Source organism: Cupressus sempervirens, chromosome 9 (assembly GCF_028749045.1).
Source record: "Cupressus sempervirens isolate cs-2001-9-10 chromosome 9, ASM2874904v1, whole genome shotgun sequence".
In the NCBI taxonomy this organism is placed as follows: Eukaryota; Viridiplantae; Streptophyta; class Pinopsida; order Cupressales; family Cupressaceae; genus Cupressus; species Cupressus sempervirens.
In genome coordinates, this window is record NC_143126.1 from 570,082,116 (window position 1) to 570,102,962 (window position 20,847).

The window sequence follows — 20,847 nt, forward strand, 5'->3', positions numbered from 1 at the left end:
CCTATTGTAGCACCTATGATGCCTAACCAATTCATACCAATGAATCTAGTTCCATTATAGTAGGTACCCTCTCTATGAACCCTATCTATAACATATCTAGGATATGAACCTCCAAAAGTTGCTTTCTTTGAGAAAAAGGCAATAAATTTGGCTAAAACAGACAACAATTTTGCCTCTGAGTTTGGTTAGATGAAGAAGACATTGTCTCAAATTAATAATTATCTAACTCACTTGAGGTTTTTTCAACAAACTAATAAAAACTTTCAAAGAAATAATGTTAGTCCTTACAACAATAATTACGGTCTAAACTACAATAGGAATTTTAATGGGAACAACAATGCAGGAAATAATAATGGAGGAAACAATTTCAATCGTGTTGATCACAACAATAGTTTTCAGAGACATAACTGATAATAGAACATGCAACAATAGTTTCCAGAGACATAACCGATAATAGAACACTCATTCAAATAATGGAAGCATTCTTGTAGACAACAATAACAATAATGCTCAGTATGTGGACATTAATCAGTATGGCAATGGTCAAAACATCCCTAATAATGATGGTTCATATTACAATAGAAATTAAGAAATGAATTAGAATTCAAAAGTAAATGATAATGTGCCTCCCATGCAATTTAATCCCATGCTACTAAAATCTTGTGATTCTACACAGAACATAGGAATGAAATAATCCTCCAACAAAGAATTCTCTTTTCCATTTAGTCAGGAACCAAACATGCAACCAGAAGAGATGCTTACTTTTTAGAATGACAATCAGAATACTTACAATCTATGAAGTAAAAAAGAACCTATGATAGATGGAATTCCTCCAACATTATAACCGATACCTCCCAATCCAAGAGCAAGTAGCAACCCAATACCAATCAGGTCCTCGTATGGAGGATAACAAAATCAAAATCAAGGAAATGTGTCTTGAAAAATTCTACCTGTTCTACTAAAAGGTATAGTGTGGTGAAATATTTTAAAAAAACAAAGGCCAACATGTCCATGTTCAACATGCTACACAATTGTCCTCATTAATGAGAATCACTATTGAAAACTCTTGATCATACAAAGGCACCCCATAATACAAATATTGTTCCTCAAAATATAGTATCTCAACAAGTCAATGCTTTGGAGGCAATGCCAACTATGTTTAAAGACAAGGTCGAGGTGCCCCTATTTTTTCTTAGCATCAAAATATATGCAAAGAATATTCATAATTTCCTAATTGATTTAAGAGATTCTTGTAATGTTATGCTATTTTGGATAGCACAAATGTTGTGAGTCACTCCTCAGCACTCTAATCAAATAGTGATACAACTGGATAAAAAAAAAGTAAAAATCATTGGTGTGTTGAAAGATGTTCAAATACAATTGATAGTTGACCTCTAAATTCAAGACATCATTGACATACATGTGGTTGAGATTCTTGAGACATACAGATTGCTTCTAAGAAAAGAATGGAAAAAATGCCTAAGAGGATGGTTTTCTATGGATTTTACCCAATTATGGTTACCATGGAAAGGGTTGAATAATTAGATTAAGATAGTTGCAAAGCCAAAGTTAAAAGTAGTGATTACAAAATATAATGCACCGAATGAGGTTGCATTCTTACAATTTGATTTGGGATCTTACAAAGTGATGGCCTTTGATACAACTTCAACCAAAATATTAGAGGATCAAGATGGAAGATCCACAATTTCAATCCCCAAGTAGGAGATCGTAATAGAGTTCATAGACAACATGGTGGCTAACTTAAAATGTTTAGGAGAAGGAGATGAATCCAATATTCTCATTGTCCCAAGATTTTGTAGATAGCATAAAGTTAGTCATCCAGATTTCAAATGTTCACTTTGCCAAGAAGTAGTTGCTAAGGTTTTAACACAGATAATGGAAATAAAGAATGGTAACATTCAAAAAGATGAGCCCACATAACGTTAAAATTCTATAAACATATCTAAATCTATGGAAAAGGTTGAAGAGGAAATTGAAGATTTAAATGCATCATATAGTGATACCTCTTCAAATGGTGGGAGTTCATCTTCTCCTCCACCAAGAAAGATCAAAGTCCAAAGAAGGAGACAATACGTAAAAGGTCAAGGATGGAGTTTGGTATTCATTCATTGTAAACCCAAAGTGGATGAAATTATAGAATTAATTGGGGAAATTCAAGACAAACAAGAAAAACATAAGCTTCATGCATCAAGGAGTAATAATGGAAAATCATTAAGTCCACCCCACAAAAGGCTACAGTAGATCCCCAAGAAATAGTCCTTTTAGGCCCAAGTAAAGGAAAAGCTAAGGATTAATAAGCATAAATCTAGGAAGCCCAAAGAATATCTAATTTGGACACTCCACTTTGATGGTTCCAAATGCAATGTAGGAGCTGATGTAGGTATTGAGTTAATCAACCCAAAAGGTAAGTCTTTCTATGTAGCATATCGATTACATTTTAGATGTACTAATAATATTGCAAAGTATGAAGCATTGATCCAAGGACTTCTTTTCTCACTGGAAAAAGGAATCATAGCTCTCATAATAAAGGGATATTCTTAGTTGCTTATAAGACAAGTGAAGTCAGTATACTCTTGCAATGGTAAGAGGTTGCTTTCTTACAGAAAAAGAGTATGGAATCTAATGGATGATTTTGAAGCTTTGAACATAAAGTCAATTCCAAGGAGGAAAAACATGGTAGAAAATGCCCTCACCATTTTGGCTAGTGCATTAAAACCAGTCAAGAGAACAAAATTGAAAAGATTTTTAGTAGAATTGGTTGCTGCCTCATCTATCCCAAAAAATATTACAAACTTCCAAGTTTTTCAAGATGATCAATATATACTCGAATTTATCATGTGAAGTGGCCACTTTAAAGGGAAAGAGATTGATGACACCCCAAATAAAAAACCTAAAGATGATGAACTGGATGATTAAGATGGGATTCTCAATTTGAAAATTGACACTATTCCTAAGGGGATGGTTGAGTTGGAACACATTTTTGATTGTGATGAATCAATGCTTAAAAAAAGAATGGTCAATGAAAAGGGGATCGAGGAATGTGATCCATATAATTTAGGTACCAATGAAGATCCTAAAATGGTAAGGGTTGGAAATGCATACAATGCATAGGAAAGGGAAGATATGCTCAAATTTCTTACAAAATACAAGGATGTCATTGCTTGAAGCTATGAAGAGCACAAAACATATGATCCTAAAATCATTACACATGACATTCCATTGAAACTAGATGCCCAACCCTTCCATGAAAAGAAAAGACTTGTTAATCCTATTATTGAACCATTGATAATGAAGGAAATTAAGAATTTTCTTGATGCCAAGGTCATCTTCCCCATTCACCATTCTATGTGGGTGGCTAACTTTTTTCCTATGCAGAAAAAGACTAGAGAGATTCATATTTGTGTGGATTTTCATAACCTTAACCTTGCATCTCAAAAGGAAAACCATCCTTTACCCTCACTAGATGAAGTTCCACAAATTGTCAATGGTTCCAAGATGATGCCTTTCTTGGATGGATATTGAGATATAACTAGAGGTTGATGAAGAGGATAGGCTAAAGATGATCTTCATGACCAAATGGGGAACTTTTTCTTATAAAAGAATGCCTTTTGGGTTGACCAATGCAGGAGCTACATTTCAATGAGCCATGAAAAAAGCTTTTAAGGGATTAATAAACAAGTTTATAGTCATCTACATGGATGACTTAACTATCTTTTCAAAGGATTAAAGCACTCACATTGCTGATTTAAGATATGTAGTCAATAGATGTCAAAATATGACATATAAGTCAATCCCAAGAAGTGTTCATTTTGAGTTACTAAAGGAAATCTCCTAGGTTATATCATCTCTAAAGCTGGAATCTCCATTGATCCTAATAGAATTGAAGCCATTATGAAGTTGTCACCACCTCATAGTCAAAAATAACTTAAGTATTTATTTGGAAAGATAAATTTTGTGCAAAAGTTTATAAGTAGATTTGTAGAGATAGTTCATCCCCTTAATGATTTACTCAAAAAGGGAGCAAAAATAGAATGGGTTTCAAAGATTAACAAATTATTTAAGGATATCAAAATGGTCATTTCCATGACCCTAGTACTAGTGAGTCTAGATTATGGACTGCCTTTCAAAATATACCCTTTTGTTTTAGAACATTCATGTGTTGGGATACAAAAGAAGGATCAAGAAGATGAAAGGCCCATTTTCCTTATGAGTTGAACTCTAAAAAATGTTGAGTTAAATTATTCTAACCTTTATAAATAGCCTATTGCTTTAATCAAAGTGGTAAAGAAATTCTGCCATTATATACTAAGGAGCAAGGTATATGCAATTATGTCTGATTTTGTGGTTAAGACATTACTAATGCAAAATGAACTAGGTGAAAGGTGAGGAAAATGGATGGCAATCCTTCAAGAATTTGATTTAGAGATTCAATCCATGAAGTTGGTAAGAGGACAATGATTAAGAAAAATGATAGCGGATAACCAAATTGAGGATGAAAATAAATTCTGATTTGATGGTGAAGTAGAGGTGGAAGATCAAAAGAAGATTGTAGTATCTCAAGTTGATATTGACCAAGGTATAACAATAGATGTTTGGTATTAGGATATTGTTTACTATCTTTTACAAAATCAGTACCCCAATTGGATGAATGGTTCACAATGTAGGGGACTCAAAATGAAGTGTGAATCCTACATGCTACATAATAGAAAATTAAACAAAAGGAACTATGAAGAGATTTATCTAAAGTGTTTGGGGCATGAAGAAGTAAAAAAAAGTTTTGGAACAATTTCATGATAGGTATGGTAGAAGACATGGTTCAAAAGAGGCTATGACCCATATGATTTTAAGGTCAGGTTATTTCTAGCCCATGATTTTCAAGGATACTTTTGAACATGTGTGTACTTTCCACATTTGTTTGTCTAGTGCTAATAGAGAAAGACATCCTACAATGCCATTTCAACCAGTATTCAAGGTATGCCCCTTTGCAAAGTGGGGGCTAGATTTTATTGGTCCAGTGAACCCACCATCATCAACTAGACATACTTTTGTTCTCACAGCTACTGATTATTGTATGCACTGGAAAAAAACAAAGAATTTTAGAAATTGCATGGCAAAGGTAGTTATAGATTTCTTGGAAGAACACATTGTTACCAGATTTGGGATGCCATTCTTTCTAGTGTACGATAATGGATCAGCTTTTGTATCGGTATTCCTTATTCAATGGGTGTTGGAAAATAAGTTTATTATCAAGTTCTCTTCAAAATTATTATCCACAAGGAAATGGTGTGGCTAAATCTACAAATAAGAATTTGATCATGCCAATAAGACGTTTGTTGAAGGAAAATCCTAAAGATTGGCATACTCAACTCAAATATGTGCTATGGACAGATTGAGTCAAGGTCAAGAATGTTTTAGAGACATCTTCATATCTTCTTGTCTATGGATAAGAGCCAGTATTCCCACTTAACCTTAGGATTCCTATTTTGAAACTCATGAGTGGCTATGCTGAAGATGCTGATAGGGTACAAATTAGACTAATGAATCTTTTGGAGATGGATAGAAAATAGATAACTACTTTGGAGCATATGGCGAAACATCTGGCTATCATCAAGAGGTGGTTCAACAAGAGGCCCACAATAAAGTTTTTTAGAATATTTGACCTTTTTCTACTCTAGGACAAGGAAAATAGAAAATTTGGATAGCCACACTAAGTTTTAATGCTTGTGGATTGGTCCTTATCGCGTGCGAAAATTCTAGGAGGAAATACTTTTAGGCTAAGCTTCTTACAAGGGGAATTGGTTCCATTGCCAATCAATGGGAAATTTCTAAAACATTAATTTTAGGCCTAAAAGCTTTTTTTAAAAAGAAACAAAAAAAAATTCCTTTCTGCAAGTTTGTTTATTTCTACAATTGTGCTTGTTTTAGGTTGTGTATTTGCTTTTAGTTGTGTGTTTACTTTCAAAGTTGTGTTAATTTGGGGGTTAGGTGCACTTAAGATTTTCTCTTGACATATCTCATTTAGACCATTTTGGTTTTGACTTTTGGGAAGAGGTATTGCTTTGTCAAAATATTTAAATAATTTTATTTCTTATACCAATGGAGGAACAAATGTTACTTGCAGTATTAGAGGACTTTCAATCTTGAATTTAGAATTGCAGATCAACAAGTTTTCAACACTTTGCAAATTTAAAGATAGATTATCTTAGGTGTTTTCAAACCAAGATCGATGGTAGCAAGGGATAGTCAAAATCCTATTAGTTAAAACAAAAGGGTCTTCTCGAAGGAATTTCTAAGATCGTTGTTTGGTGTGAGAGTTTCCAAAAATTTCTTAAAAGAGGAACACAAGGGATGTTCGCTATATATTGAATTAGAGAAACAACACCAGTGTCTTGGCCACATAGTCTAAATGTGGTCAAGGTACATAAATAAAAGAAAAAAAATTGTGTTAAGAATGAAAGATTCCAAAAAGTCTGAGAAAGGTAATCTGACTATAGGGATATGCACTCCAAATAAGCTATCCAGTATCAAAACAATCACTTCATCAAAGAATCAAATGGCGATATGTGAGCTACATGAAGAAAATATTTAGAAGATTACACAAGGCTTCAAATGAAAAGTGATAACCCATTAAGAGGCCTAAGTATTTATTCTCTCATTTGGTCAAACATGGGATTGACAAATAGCTTTCATGAGGATTCCCAGTGAATGGGCCAAAAGGGTGGAAGATTGTTTCCAAGTTGTCAGAAGCTTTTGATAGATTGCATTCTAAGATTTTGAAGAAAATGAATACACTAGACACAATTGAACTTGTATATTTGAGATTTTGAGGTTCTGACTATAAAGTGACTTGAAATATTCTTGGAGTATTTAGGATTCAGTTGGTGTTTGACACATATTAGAGGAACATTTTTTGATGAAGAAATACCTTTGTCATTTCTTCCCCTTTTTTCTATTTGTTGTGGTTTCATAATGCACGCCCCATTTCGCCTAGAAATGGGGACCCCCTAGTTTATTTTTTAGCTTTCTAGATCCCTAGTTTGGTGTCTAAGTATTTTTAGGGGTCTACCTCATGTTTTTTCTTAGTTTGAGTCTCTACCAAAAAATCCATTTTGCTAGGAACTAGAGATTCTAAAGAGGAAAAATCAATCTTTTTATGAAAGGTACACTAGCACACTTTGTGCACCTAGTGAACCCTTTAAGGTGCACTAGTGTGCCAAATACACTAGTGGGAAGCACTTGCCTTTAAAAGTGCACACCTGTACACATGTGCATGTGCACACCTTCAAAGGTGCGCTCCATCTCAAGTTTATAAAGCCTGGCACTACTCCCCCTTTCCTCACTTCACTTCCTTTCTTCATCTTCTAGTGAGCGCACCTTTGCACTTTGTGAGGTGAGCTAAAAAATTCATTTCCTACAACCATCACACAAAAATGTTATAAAAAATCCAAGGTAAAGGTGTGCACCTTTTTTTTTTTGCATATGTAATAAAAAATACTTAACAAACAAAACCTAAAACACAAGCTTTCATCTAAGGTGTGCATGTTCATGCCTATCTAAGGTGTGTACATGCACACCTTTTAAAAGTAAAACTTTCCCTAAAGTATTTTAAGGGTGTGCTCCTAGCACACCCCACAAGGTGCACTATGTGTGCACCCTTTCCTCATTAGGGTGCACACCTAGTGCACCTCATAGGGTGCACTAGGTGCACACCCTTAAGTGTTGAGGGTTTTGCTAAGGGAAAGGCACACCTAGTGCACCTTTAAGGTGCATAAGGTGCACCATTTTTTGTCATCTAGAGGTGTAAAAAAGGTTTTTAGGTGTTTTGTCTGAATTTTTGAGATTTAGGGTTTCTAGGTTATGTTTTTGTCATAATTAGGGTATGTTTTAATTAATTTTTTCAACCTTATGACTAATGGATGCTTGTTTTGGGAAGATTAAATAGCTTCCTCCTCATCCTCCCTCATTGTAAATATGGCTCCAAAACTAGTGGTCTTGAAATTCAATGATGTTCCATCGAAGTCGTGCTTCCATGATGAATATTAAGAAATCTAAGATACTAAGCTACATCATATTGACTAGAATGCATTGATGGTGCTATGTAAAGATCCAAATGAAAGGCTCCCTATGGTATCTACACTTACCAGATCAAGACTAGTAAACATAGTGTCACACCCAATTTTAATACAGTCTTCAAAGTTGATTATAGAATTAGCAGAGAACTATGTTTCAGAGGAAAGAGTTATAAAAAGCATAACTAGAGAGATCATGCTATATATGAGGCCTAAGAATATAGGGAAGGTATTCCATCTTCCAAGAGGAGATTAGTACATTAGGTTAACATATGATTAAGCAGAAAGGTGGTATAGAGAGCATGGAGAGGAAGCATAAGAAATCATTCAATCCTCATATCTCATTGATAAGACTCCTCTTGGATGAAAAGTAGGTAGAGTAGATATGATGAAGGGCTATATGAAAGATGATATTGGACATTCTATACTGCCCCTGAGTAGATTCATGAGATTATAAGAAAGTGAACATTTGAATATATAGATGGTACACTTTATTGAGACCATCAAAACAACAAAGATGCTAATTGACTGGGCCTCAATTCTGAGTGAGAATTTGGATGAACAACTGGTAGTAGTCAAGAAAAACCAAAGGTTCTATATTGCATCCTATTTGGTGTACTTGCTAGCTACAAGAGTAATAGATTATATGGGATTGTTCAAAAGGGGAAACTTGTAAGATGCAAATGCACGGCCTTATGTGTACACCCCCAGTTGGTAAGGAAAAAGATTTTAGAGCATAGTAAGGAATACAAAATAGTGAATTGTGCCTTCATTTTTGCAATCATCCATTTCATTGAAGGAGATTATGCTAAATGGATGTTAGAAGAGGAAGTGACAAAGATTACAAAAATTGGTGCCTATTGCATCCAATTTAAAGCATTCACCTATTTAAGGGTAGTGGGTATGACTATTAATCAAAAGAAGCTCCCTAGGTATCTGTGTGACCAACTCATACTACTAGTGATTGTACGACAACTCTCATCTACATATGAGAGAGTAGGGAAGCAACATAAGAAGAATTGGGTATGGTCCATCACTATGGGTCTATTTAGTGTTAATTAGAAGTGGGATATTGTAACTTTTGAGTCTGAGTCAGATTAGTATCCCTTGTAGGACTATAGCTCTCCTCATCCCTATTTTGATAACATTGGTAGTGTTTAGTACTTGGCAGGGAAACAATTCAAACATGAAGATGCCATAGAGGATCATTGGATGAATGTAGTGGATGACTACAAAATATAAATAAGGGATTATTGTAGGATGTCTCTCTATTTGGAAGGCAATGCTTTGATAATAGAGGTCCCATTAAAGATTCTGCAATAGGACACTGAAGAGGTTTTAGATTCCTTGTATAATAGAGATAAGATATATGATCGACCTATCATGAATCGAAGAATTGATAGAGAAAAAACCATAGATATTAATCATAGGGAAAGGCATGCCATCCAATTAACCAAGAATTGCATCAAGAGACCATTAAAGCTAGATTCAATTCAACAAACTGTGGTTTTCCAAGTTGCAACCCACCTAGTAAAAGGTAAGGGAGGGAAGGTGTCAGTGCCAACATTCATAGCTCAGTCTCCAGTAAGGCCCAAAATAGTGCATCAACTTGATAGGGAAGTTGGATAATTTAGGGCATATAAGGGTAAAAATAAAAGGAAAATAACTTCCCCTCAATAAGCTGAGCCTGGAGAAGAGGAAACTCAAGCACCAGAGCACCAAGGGGTAGAAAATGTTAGAAGTTATCTAGACTCTAGATAACCCACTAGTGCCATTGCAAAACAAGGGAAAGGAGATGAAGTAGAAGTACAGGAAGTGTCTCTACCTACACAAGAGGAACAAGCATCCCCATCATCTCCCAAGAAAAGAAAGATGAAAACTCTAGTTAAAAGGAGAGAAAAGGTGATAAGAAAGGTTATTCCTTTTCCATTAGTCCCAAAAGTTATTCTAGAAGAGGAAGAAGATGATGATGAGGATGAAGAAGATAATCTTCCCTTGAGTCAAAGGACTCATTTTGCTAGGGCTACAGAGGTAGAATGGAGAAGAAGCTCCACCATAACACCACCATCCATTCCTACATAGCCTATCAAGGCTACAACTTTAGAGGATGAATTAAAACAATGGATTGATGAACATGAGGATGAAGGGGATGATGTCTTTAAAAATTTTAATTTTGATTTCATTCTATTAGGCACTAAGTTAGTGCTTGGCCAAAGAAAGGGATCAAAATACTATAGCAATGGACTACTTAATCTAGGATTAGTCATTCCAAATGTTTCTAACCCAACTCATTTGGACTCATTTAATTTATCATCTAGGGATGTAAACTTAAAATAATGTCTACAAAGTATAAGCTTCAAACTTCTCTCAACTTAAGAATTATTTTACAGAAAGTCAAATGATTACGCTACAAGAAATCTATGCTAAAACTAAGAATCAAATCTATTTTAACCAAGCATGAAAATACAACCAAGAACTACTTCAACTTCCTATGTTGCAGGAACAATCCACTAATTCTGCTATCAATGGCTATAGGAACAACAGAGTCTGTGATAGTTCTATGAATTGAAGGTAAATCCTATGCTAATTAATTAGTTCAATTCCTATGTGGGGCCCCATAGAGAAGTGAAGTAGAACTGCTCAAGGATGGAAACCTAAAATGATCTTTTTATTCACAACAACAGTAAACATAGATATTGATAAACAACAAGATTACATTTAGTACTCAAAACTCAGAAAACTTCTTCCTTCTACTAAAAACTAGTAACTAAATTCCTCATTATGGAACATACACTTCTAGTTATTTAAACATAAACTAGGAACAAAATTCCTAGATTGTAGACTTCATTACCAAAACAATGGACAACATTGAATATTACAAGAGATATATTAACTTTGGCACCAAATGAAACATGAGTTTAGGAGCTCATGACTCCTAGATTTCCTACTTTGACTCCCACTTTCCTAAAAATGGGCATTGGCTATTATAGACAAAATGGTTGGTGATGTGGATGGTCATTAATGAAATTTACCACCATTTGCTCAAGCTGCTAACTCCGCTTAGCTGAGTTGAGTTTATCTTTGAATCTTAAAAATATTAGTGCCTCCAAAGTAATAACATACATCAAGACTAATTCAAAATATGTCAGCTAAATTAGTTTACCCTATGTCACATTGCTATAGGAGAACTACCCAACCTAGGTAAGGAAGAAAAACATCATTGTAACTATTTTGTAATCAAATGACATATCATTTCATACAATATTCATTTTATTCCTAGAAAGTAATTATGCACACATTTGTTTGAAATAATCATAAACATCATGTTCTTAAACATCAAAGTTTTTAGAAATCTTGCAAATCAACTAAAAATGAAATGATAAAATAAACCATATTTTGGTCTCATCATTCCCCCAACTGTAACTTTGACTTGTCCTCTAGGAAACATGAATTTTTTTATCATTGTAGCCATCCTAAAATCTGAGGGAATACTCTATCCTTTACCTCCTATAGCATAGTTCCAATAAAAGTCTTTACTCTTTCGGTACCCTTCCCATCTATGGAGCTCTTCTGTCATATCAAATTTCTCTAAATATTATTTATTAGCTAGCAATGAGGAAAATAATAGTAGAGGCTGAAGAGTTAAAGGAATCCAATCAATTTTCCTTTCTTCCCCTAGCTTAATGTACCAGGGTGTTTGCTGAGTAGCCATGATAAGATTCAATGAAGAATGAGGTTCCTTCTTCTGTAGGTCTTCACTCAATCCTATCCAGTGCCATTGATTTCCCCACTTTGCTATAGGAAGATCTATTTCTACCATAGCTTTATATTCTTGATAAGTTACCTCCCTTAAAGGAGAAATAATCTAATTTCCAGGTTTTGAATGAGAAACTTTAAACCAATTATAGTACATTTTTCTGGCATCTTTGGCTTCAGGCCTAAGAAAAAGTGGAATCTCATACTCTAATTTTCTATACTGGTAGGCCTGATGTTCTCTATTAACTTCATTTTAGATTTAAGACATCAATGCCCTAAGTTGAATATCACCGACATAAAGAAGAGGGTTCCAATCTTTGTTGTTAGGGACTACTAAATTATGTAAAAAGAGTTCATAGAGTAAATTTTTTATGGTTACAGGGGTCATATGAAAAGCTTGGAAGAATTCATGAGGAGTATTCAATGTTAGACTTTTACCTTACATTACATAAGTCATTTGATAGTGACAAATTATTCTTTCAAAAAGAGAGCATAAACAAGAGGAGAGTGACAAGACATCAATTAAGGAATCATGGTAGTGACATTTGCAAGTTTGACACTTAATTGTTTAATCTCCACATCCTTTTCCATCAATTCTTGAGTTTGATTGAAGATGGTTTTGTCTAAGCTCTCTCTCTATTTTCCATTCTTCCCTCTCTTGAATTAACTGATTAGATAACTGTGAAATAATGTGTAACAATGAAACAATGGAACTAGTATGGTAAGTTACATGTGACACAAGTGAAGGACCAAGAGGAACAATTTTCTAGGCTATAGAGGCTAAAGCATCAAGTCCTTGTGAAAGAATCTATTCTGCAATAGTATTAACTATTTCCAGATTTATTCCAATATCTTTTTCATGAAATTCTCTCCTCTAAAGAACAAGAGGAGAGTCTGCAACTCTAACAGATACACTGTCATGATTGTCTGAATCTATGGAAATGATGGGTAGCTGGATCGAGGATGTTCCTACTATTGTAGGTACACATTCTGCACTTTCTTCATTTGAACCCTCTTCAATGATGATTTTTTTTTATCAGAAGAAGAGGATTGCTCTTTTTCAATAGTTACATTTTCGAACATAAGGGATTGAAAAGACACACACTCGTTAGGTTTTATGGATGATTGGCTCCTTCGAGTTCTACACCTGAGGGGTACTTTTGCTACCTTTGAAGCTATAGGAAGTTCTAAATATGTTTCCTATGCATTTTCTTTCTTCTTCTTATAAACCCTAGGAATTGTAGGAGAGCTAGTATTTGGGGAAATTTTAACTTTCCTTTTACCCTTATCAAATGTTAGACCTGACTTGGAGGTAGAAGCTACAGGAGTAGAAATTGGGGTTCTTTGTGACTTCCTAGGTCTAGACAAGGAAGAGCATGGTGTTGGGTTTACAAGATTTTCTTGAGGTTCTCTTTCCTCTTCAATTTGCTCTACGGGTTGCCTAATAGGATTTTGCACCTTGTTTTCAACAAAATAATACCAAGATATCCCAACTTGTTTCCTAAGGGATTTTTCTATGATGAGCTTAATAAAATATTGGTGTGAAACATCTTTCAGTGTTCCTTTTTGTACTACAATGACTCCTTTTAACAAATTGTGATACATAAAATGAGGAACATTCAAAAGGTAGTCATCATGTCTTAGGCAATTCAAAAATTTGAAATGCATGGCATGCAAATATGAATCTCTCCTCTCACATGTAAAATATCTCACAATATAGATAGCACATTTGTTAAATGGTTCTAGTAAAGATCTGTGGATTGTACCTTATTTTCAATCTATCTGAAGTTTTGGGTCTGTGTGCACTATAAATTGGGCTCTAGCCAAAATTGCATCCAATGCGTTTGAAAACTCCTAACCTACTAGAGGCAATTCCATCATCTTAGCTACAATTTCAGGTGAAAATAGAACCCTTATTCCTCTGACTATGGAAAAACCATCCTTTAGCAACTACAAAAATATCCAAGGTCAACCCCTCATCCCATGTAGATAATTTAAACATGTAATTTGTTCACCCCTTGGCATGAAATATAGGTAGGAAAACTATGTCTCCCAACAATGTTGTATGTTCCTCTGGAGTGATTACAGGAGTAATTTAAAAAATGGAAAAACTTGTAACAAGATGAGAAGACTAGTGATAATACTTGTTTTAAGAAACTAACATTTTTAGCATTTAACATCACTTAATTTTGCATTAAGTACCTTAGCTGGAACTCATACTTACCAGTTTGAAAAAATGTGCGACATAAAGGTAACCTTCGCATCACATCATTCTTTTTATTGTGTGTGGCATATAAAGAATAACATGAACATTTAATGATCACAAAAAAATGAATGAAATATAATACCCCTCCCCCCAACTAAATTAGGCAATAGCTCCTGCAATTTTTGGTGACAAAGGTAACTAAAAATAGAACAACGCTAAGAAAAAGTTTAACCTTAAGTATGTGTACAAACCTTGTAATTCATGTTGTCAAATGATAGCATCATGCAATTTGATGAAGCGTGAGGTGAGGTGAAAGACAAGAAAATGTGGAGTGAGGTGGAATTATTAGGCAGAAAATACTTTCACAAAGAAAAAAATTTATTATGATGAGTGAAATGCTTTTAGAGAGAGGACAAAAATAAGTGAGAAACTCATTTGTAGTTGTTGTAAGAATTGTAGGATCAATAGATGGTTGGAATTGCTGCAGAAACTCTTCATGACTAGATGGCTTATGGTAGAGTTTTAAGTAGTGCCCATTAACAAGCAGTTTGAAGCAAACAGGATCAATGGTAGAGAGCTACACTACACCATTCTCAAACAGAGAAATGATTTCATATAGTCCAAGCTAGTGGTTTTGGAATTTTCTTGGAGTTTGTTGATAACGGGAATCATATAACAGGGCCCAGTCTCCAATAGAAAACTTCTTGGTGTGGATGAACTTATCATGCCATTTCTTTTGCTACTATTGAATTATCTCAGTATTATGCAGGGAAAATTTTTTGTATTCATCAAGGGCATTCAGTTGCAATAACCTATCTTCTTGAGCCTTTGAAAGATCAACATCCAATTCCAAAGCAGTTTTTAAAGTCTTGTGCTCAAATTCTATAGGCATGGAATTAGATTTAGCATAAAGTAATTCAAATGGGGTAATTCTAGTGGTGCTCTTCCATGTAGTCTTGTAAGCCCAAATTGCTTTAGGAAGTTGGGTAACCCAATCCCATTTGTGAATAACAACTATCTTGGTGAGGATTGCTTCTATCTCTATGTTTGTGATTTCTACCCAACCATTAGCTTGAGGATGGTATGTGGAAGATGTACCATGATGAATCATGTACTTCTTCATGAGTTCTACAATCAGGTTAGATTTGAATTGAGCCCCTTGATCTATGACAATTTCTCTAGGTACTCCAAATATGGTGAATATACATTCATGTAGAAAATCTTCTACTTTTTAATCTCTGACATGTGTAATAGCTTGTGCTTCAACCCATTTAGTTGCATAATTAGTACATACTAAGATGTATGATTTTCAATGAATAGAGGGTTCTATTGGACCAACAAGGTTAATACGCTACATGTCAAAAGGCATGACCACCACCTATGGCTATAGAGGCATTTCATAATATTTAGTGGGCCTTCCCATGTGTTGGTATTGATCACATCACATTGTATATTGTGTTGCATCTTTGTGGAGAGTAGGGCAATAGTATCCAATTGTTAAAATATTGTAGGTTGTTCTCTTTGCTGCAAAATGAACCCCACATGGTTCATCATGACATGCCAGTAGGATATCATAGGTTTCATCTTCCCTCACATGCTGGTGGGTTACTTGATTTGGTTCTGTGTAGAACATCAACCCAACTATACATGAGAAATTGAAACTCTTTTCCACCAAGAGACGACGCTGCTTGGGTGAAAAGTGTGGTGGTGTTCTTCTTGTAGCAAGGTAATTTTCTATATCTGTTAACCATGGGTTATAACTTTCTATTGAAAATAGATGCTCATTAGGGAAGCTATCATCTATGGCTATAGGATCATCAGGTACTTGAAGGCATGACAGAAAATTTGCTACTACATTGGCTCTGCCTGGTTTATCTATTATCTTCACATTAAACTCCTACATGAGGAGTAGCCAACATGCTAATCTACTAGAAATAGCAAGTTTTTTCATCAAATATTTTATAGTAGAGTGATCAATGTACACAAAAACTTCATAGCTTGTGATATAATGCCAAAATTTATTAAGTGCATACACAACAAAAAGCAATTATTTTTCAATGATAGTATAATTCAACTCAACACCCTACAAATTCTTACTAATATAATAAATGACATGCTCAATAGTACCTTCTTTTTGTCCTAGAACTACTCCTAAAGTAGTATTAGATGCATCAATGTGAATGTGAAAAGGTAGCTTCCAATTAGGTCCTCTAAGAATAAGCATTGTAGTCAAAACATTCTTCAATTTCTGGAATGTTGCTTCATAGTCTTTTGTCCATTCAAATTTAGCTATCTTCTTGAATAAGTTATACAAGGGGGCAACCAGCTTACTGAAGTTTTTGATGAACCTCCTGTAGTAACTAGTATGTCCAAGAAAGCTTTTGACATCTATTTTCTTAGTTGGTGTTGGTAGATTAGTAATTACAACAATCATTGCAAGGTCCACTTGAATTCCATAAGAGGAAAGGTAGTGGCCAGGACAAACTCCTTCTTCCATCATGAAATAACATTTCTCACTATTAAGAGAAAGTTTTTATTCTTGACATCTTTTTTAGACCTTCTCCAAGTTGGCATGAACTTGTTCAAATGTGTCACCATAAGTGGTGAAATCATCCATATAGATTTCAACACAATTAGCAGCTATGTCAGAAAATCTACTAAGTACCACCCATTGAAAAGTTGTAGGTGCATTACATAACCCAAATGGTAAGATACAGTAAGAAAATTTTCCCCATGGATAGGTGAGCATTGTCTTATCCTGATCTTCTGAAGAGATTTGGATTTGATTATATCCATTGAACCCATCTATAAAGGAGAAATATCTCCTTCCTACTAGGTTATCCAATACTTGATCAATAAATGGTAGAGGAAAGTGATCCTTTTTAGTGGCTTTAATAAGCTCCCTATACTCTACATATAATCTCCATTTTCCTCCCTTCTTTGGAACAATAACTAGAGGTGACACCCACTGTATATCAAAAATAGGATAGATAAATGTAGCACTAAGAATTTTTTGTAACTCTACTTTGACTATATCTTTTAATGTTGGGTTTACTCTCCTATAGGGTTGTCTTACTAGCTTAAATTTAGAGTTAATAAATATTCTATGTTTACAAAGACTAGGATCTAAGCCCTTCATGTCAGTATAGTCTCATGAAAAGGCTTGCTAACTATCTTGCAATAGCTTAATGAGACTTGTCATCTGAGATGCAGTAAGGTCATTATTGATATTCAACTCTTTTCCTATAGCAATCTTAGCTCTCTTTACCTCGTCCATCTTTAAAACCTCTACTATTGAAGGAAATTTGATTTCATGGGGTAATAATGTATGAAGGTAATAAAGTTCTATAGGAGATTGAGATGCATCATATTTAAGCAATACAATTTATAAGGATCCAGTAGGATTTGTAGAAGTGGACTCATAATCATACTAATTAGTAAGGATGGAAGCCAGTACATCATCTTCTTTCTAGGATATAAAAAATTGGTTTTTTTGAAGCATCATGAGCTATTGAACATAATTAACTTCTGAAGGATCACCACCAAGGTCTAGCCAACAAACTTGGTCAAGATCTAGTTGTGGTTGCGTAGGAGAGTATAGAGTTAACTTTTTACTCTTGGTACCATCTGATATTTTCATTTTTCTTGATCAACATGCAATGTATGCATCTGCAGTGGCCAACCAAGGTCTTCCAAAGATTAATGGATATCCTCCAAGGGTGCCTCTAGGTGACAACACAATAAAGTTTGAAAGAAAATCTAGGGAATACAAGGTTACAATGATATCTTCTATCATACCATCAAGTTTGATAGTTGATTTTTCTGCTACCTGAAGTATTGTAAGAGTGTTCCTTAATCCAATAATGCTAAGTCTTAACAAGACTTCTCTATTCATGACATTAATTGATGCTCCCAAATCAATCAAAAGAATCTAAATTTGGATGTCATTTATGTGTATGGTAACCTGGGTTAGAATACTTAGGCATCAGGGCTTTGCTCAACATTAAATAAGAAAGTTGTTCCAACACATAAATAGTATGAGAATCCTTTTTCTTTCTACCAAACTACTTGACACATGCTTCTTTTAAAGCTTTATTGTAAAGGGGAATCTCCTTAAGTTCATCCAATAAGAGAATCTAGATAGTCATTTTTTAAGCTAGTCTAGTAGATCAGTTGCTATAGGATTTGGTTTAGATGGAGCTATAGGAACTAATCTTTGTAGATATGGGGGAGTAGATTCTTGTGGGGGAATTGAGACATCAGTTGGTTGATTTTTTGGAAAAAATTTCAATATCAATGTACTCAGTTAGTATAGGTCCTTTAGGTGGAGGTAAATTGGTTCCAGACTTTAGATGAATATTATTTATCTACAAAGAATAAGCCTATTTCTTATTTTTGGGATTTGGTGTTGGCTAAGTAGGAAGTTTTGGTTGCTTCTGTGGGCTAATATTGGCTATAGGAGGCAGAGACATTAGGGCTTGCTGCTGAGGCAATTGGTTATGCCCCCACTAAGGTGGTTGCTACCAATTCCCCTAGTAGATAGGTTGCTAGTTAGGGCTCCACTGAGGATATTGGTTATTTTATTGTGGATACTGAGGTGGTTGTTGGCAGGCTTGGTTATATTGTGGCTACTATTTGGGCCAATTATTATTCCAATTCTATCCTTGAGGGACAGAATTTGGAGGAATAGTGTCTTGCCACTGATTATTATTATTACCAAAATTATTTAGAGGATCTTGAGGCATATCTTGTCTTGAGCCCATGGTCATCTTTGAGTAACATAGATCACTTCTCCTATATACTCATCAATTTCTTTGAACTCAATGGGAATTGACTATGCATTCACAGCTACAATGGTCTTAAATGTGTAGTTCTTCTTCTTTTCTCTACAATGAGGGTAGAATTTAGTTAGCATAGCATCAACTTCATCCTTTTCCCTTTAGGCTTGTATGGTATCCAAGTAATTAGTAACATCATTAATGATATCTTTCTTGAAGTCAGATAGTAGGTTAGATAACTCCATCTTAGATACTCCTGACCCACCATTGGCCTTATGTGGTAGGCTCCTTAGTCCTCTACCTTTGTTCATGGTAGCTCTTGAATAGTTCTGAAATATCTCCTTCATTTCATTCCAAGTCCTTTGTATAACATCTCCTCTAGCCATTAGGTCCAAGGCTTTCATGCTTTCTTCTTGCACACCTCTTAGAAAAAAATGCTTCTTAGATTCCTCATTTAAGTTATGTTCTATGTTCTACTACACATTGAACAAGAATCTAGAAACATACTCTTCCAAGGTTTTGCCCTCCTTCTATGAAATTTAAAAAATGTCATCCCCTTCATATCTTGACCTCTCCAATATTATTTACATTTTTGAAGAAACAAATTACTCATTTCAGCCTAGTTTGCTACAACATTTTCACCCAACCCCATGAACCATCTTAGAGCAGCCTCCTTCAGAGCAGAGGGAAACAATTTCAACTTATGGGCATTATTTGTGTAGCCATAGATCCTACATAGAATGTCAAAATCAAAGAGAAAGGTTTTAGAGTCTTCTATAATAAGGCCATAGAATTTTGGAAGGGCAGCAACAAGTATGTTCTTCAAATTTTGATTCCCTTGCGGAGGTGGAATAGGAAAAGGAAAGGTAGGTATAGCCATTCTTGGAGGAAGAGGTGGTGTTTGATATATATAACAATGGCTGGATTATCTTGATATGTAGGGTCAAAAAAAAGTTCATTTAGTGGAGTGATTCTTCTAAACATGAAGAAGGTATTTCAGCTTGAATATCAACAATTAAAATTTCAAATGGTTCATCTTCGTTGTTCTCTCTTTGGGGTTCATCTAGTTCAGGATGAACATCATTGGATGGTTCTTCCTGATTATTACTAGGAAGGAATCTCTCAAGATGGTCTCTTCTTCTATGCATAACATGCTTCTTTAATACTAAATTCTATTCTACAACGAATAAAAGGGCAACTACAAAGATTGGCTTGAATTAACACCATCCCTGGCAACAACGAAAAAAATGCCTGGCCAAAGAAAGGGACCAAAATACTACAATGATGGACTACTTAATCCAGGATTGAACATCCTAAATGTTTATAACCCAACTCATTTGGACTCATTTATTTTATCAACTAGGGATGTAAACTTGAAATAGTGTCTACAAAGTATATGTTTCAAAATTCTCTCAACTTAAGAATTATTTTATGAAAATTCAAATGATTATGCTATAGGAAATCTACACTAAAGCTAAGAATCAAATCTATTTTAACAAAGCATGATAATACAATTGAGAACTACTTCAACTACTTATGTTGTAGGAACAGTCCACTAATTATGCTATAAATGGCTACAGGAACAACAGAATCTATGCTAGTTCTATGAACTGAAGGTAAATCCTATGCTAATTAATTAGCTCACTTCTTTTATGGGCCCCCATAGAGAAGTGAAGTAGAACTACTCAAATATGGAAACTTGAAATGATCATTTTATTCATAACAACAGTAAACATACATACTGATAAACAACAAGATTACATTCAATACTCAAAGCTCAGAAAACTTCTTCCTTCTACTAAAAAATACTAACTAAATTCCTCCTTCTAGAACATAAACTTCCAGTTATTTAAACACAAACTAGGAACAAAATTCCTAGATTTTAGACTTCATCAATTAGTGAAACAATGGACAACATTGAATATTACAATAAATGTATTAGCTTTGGCAGCAAATGAAACATGAATTTAGGAGCTCATGACCCTTGGATTTTCTATTTTGACTCTCACTTTCTTGA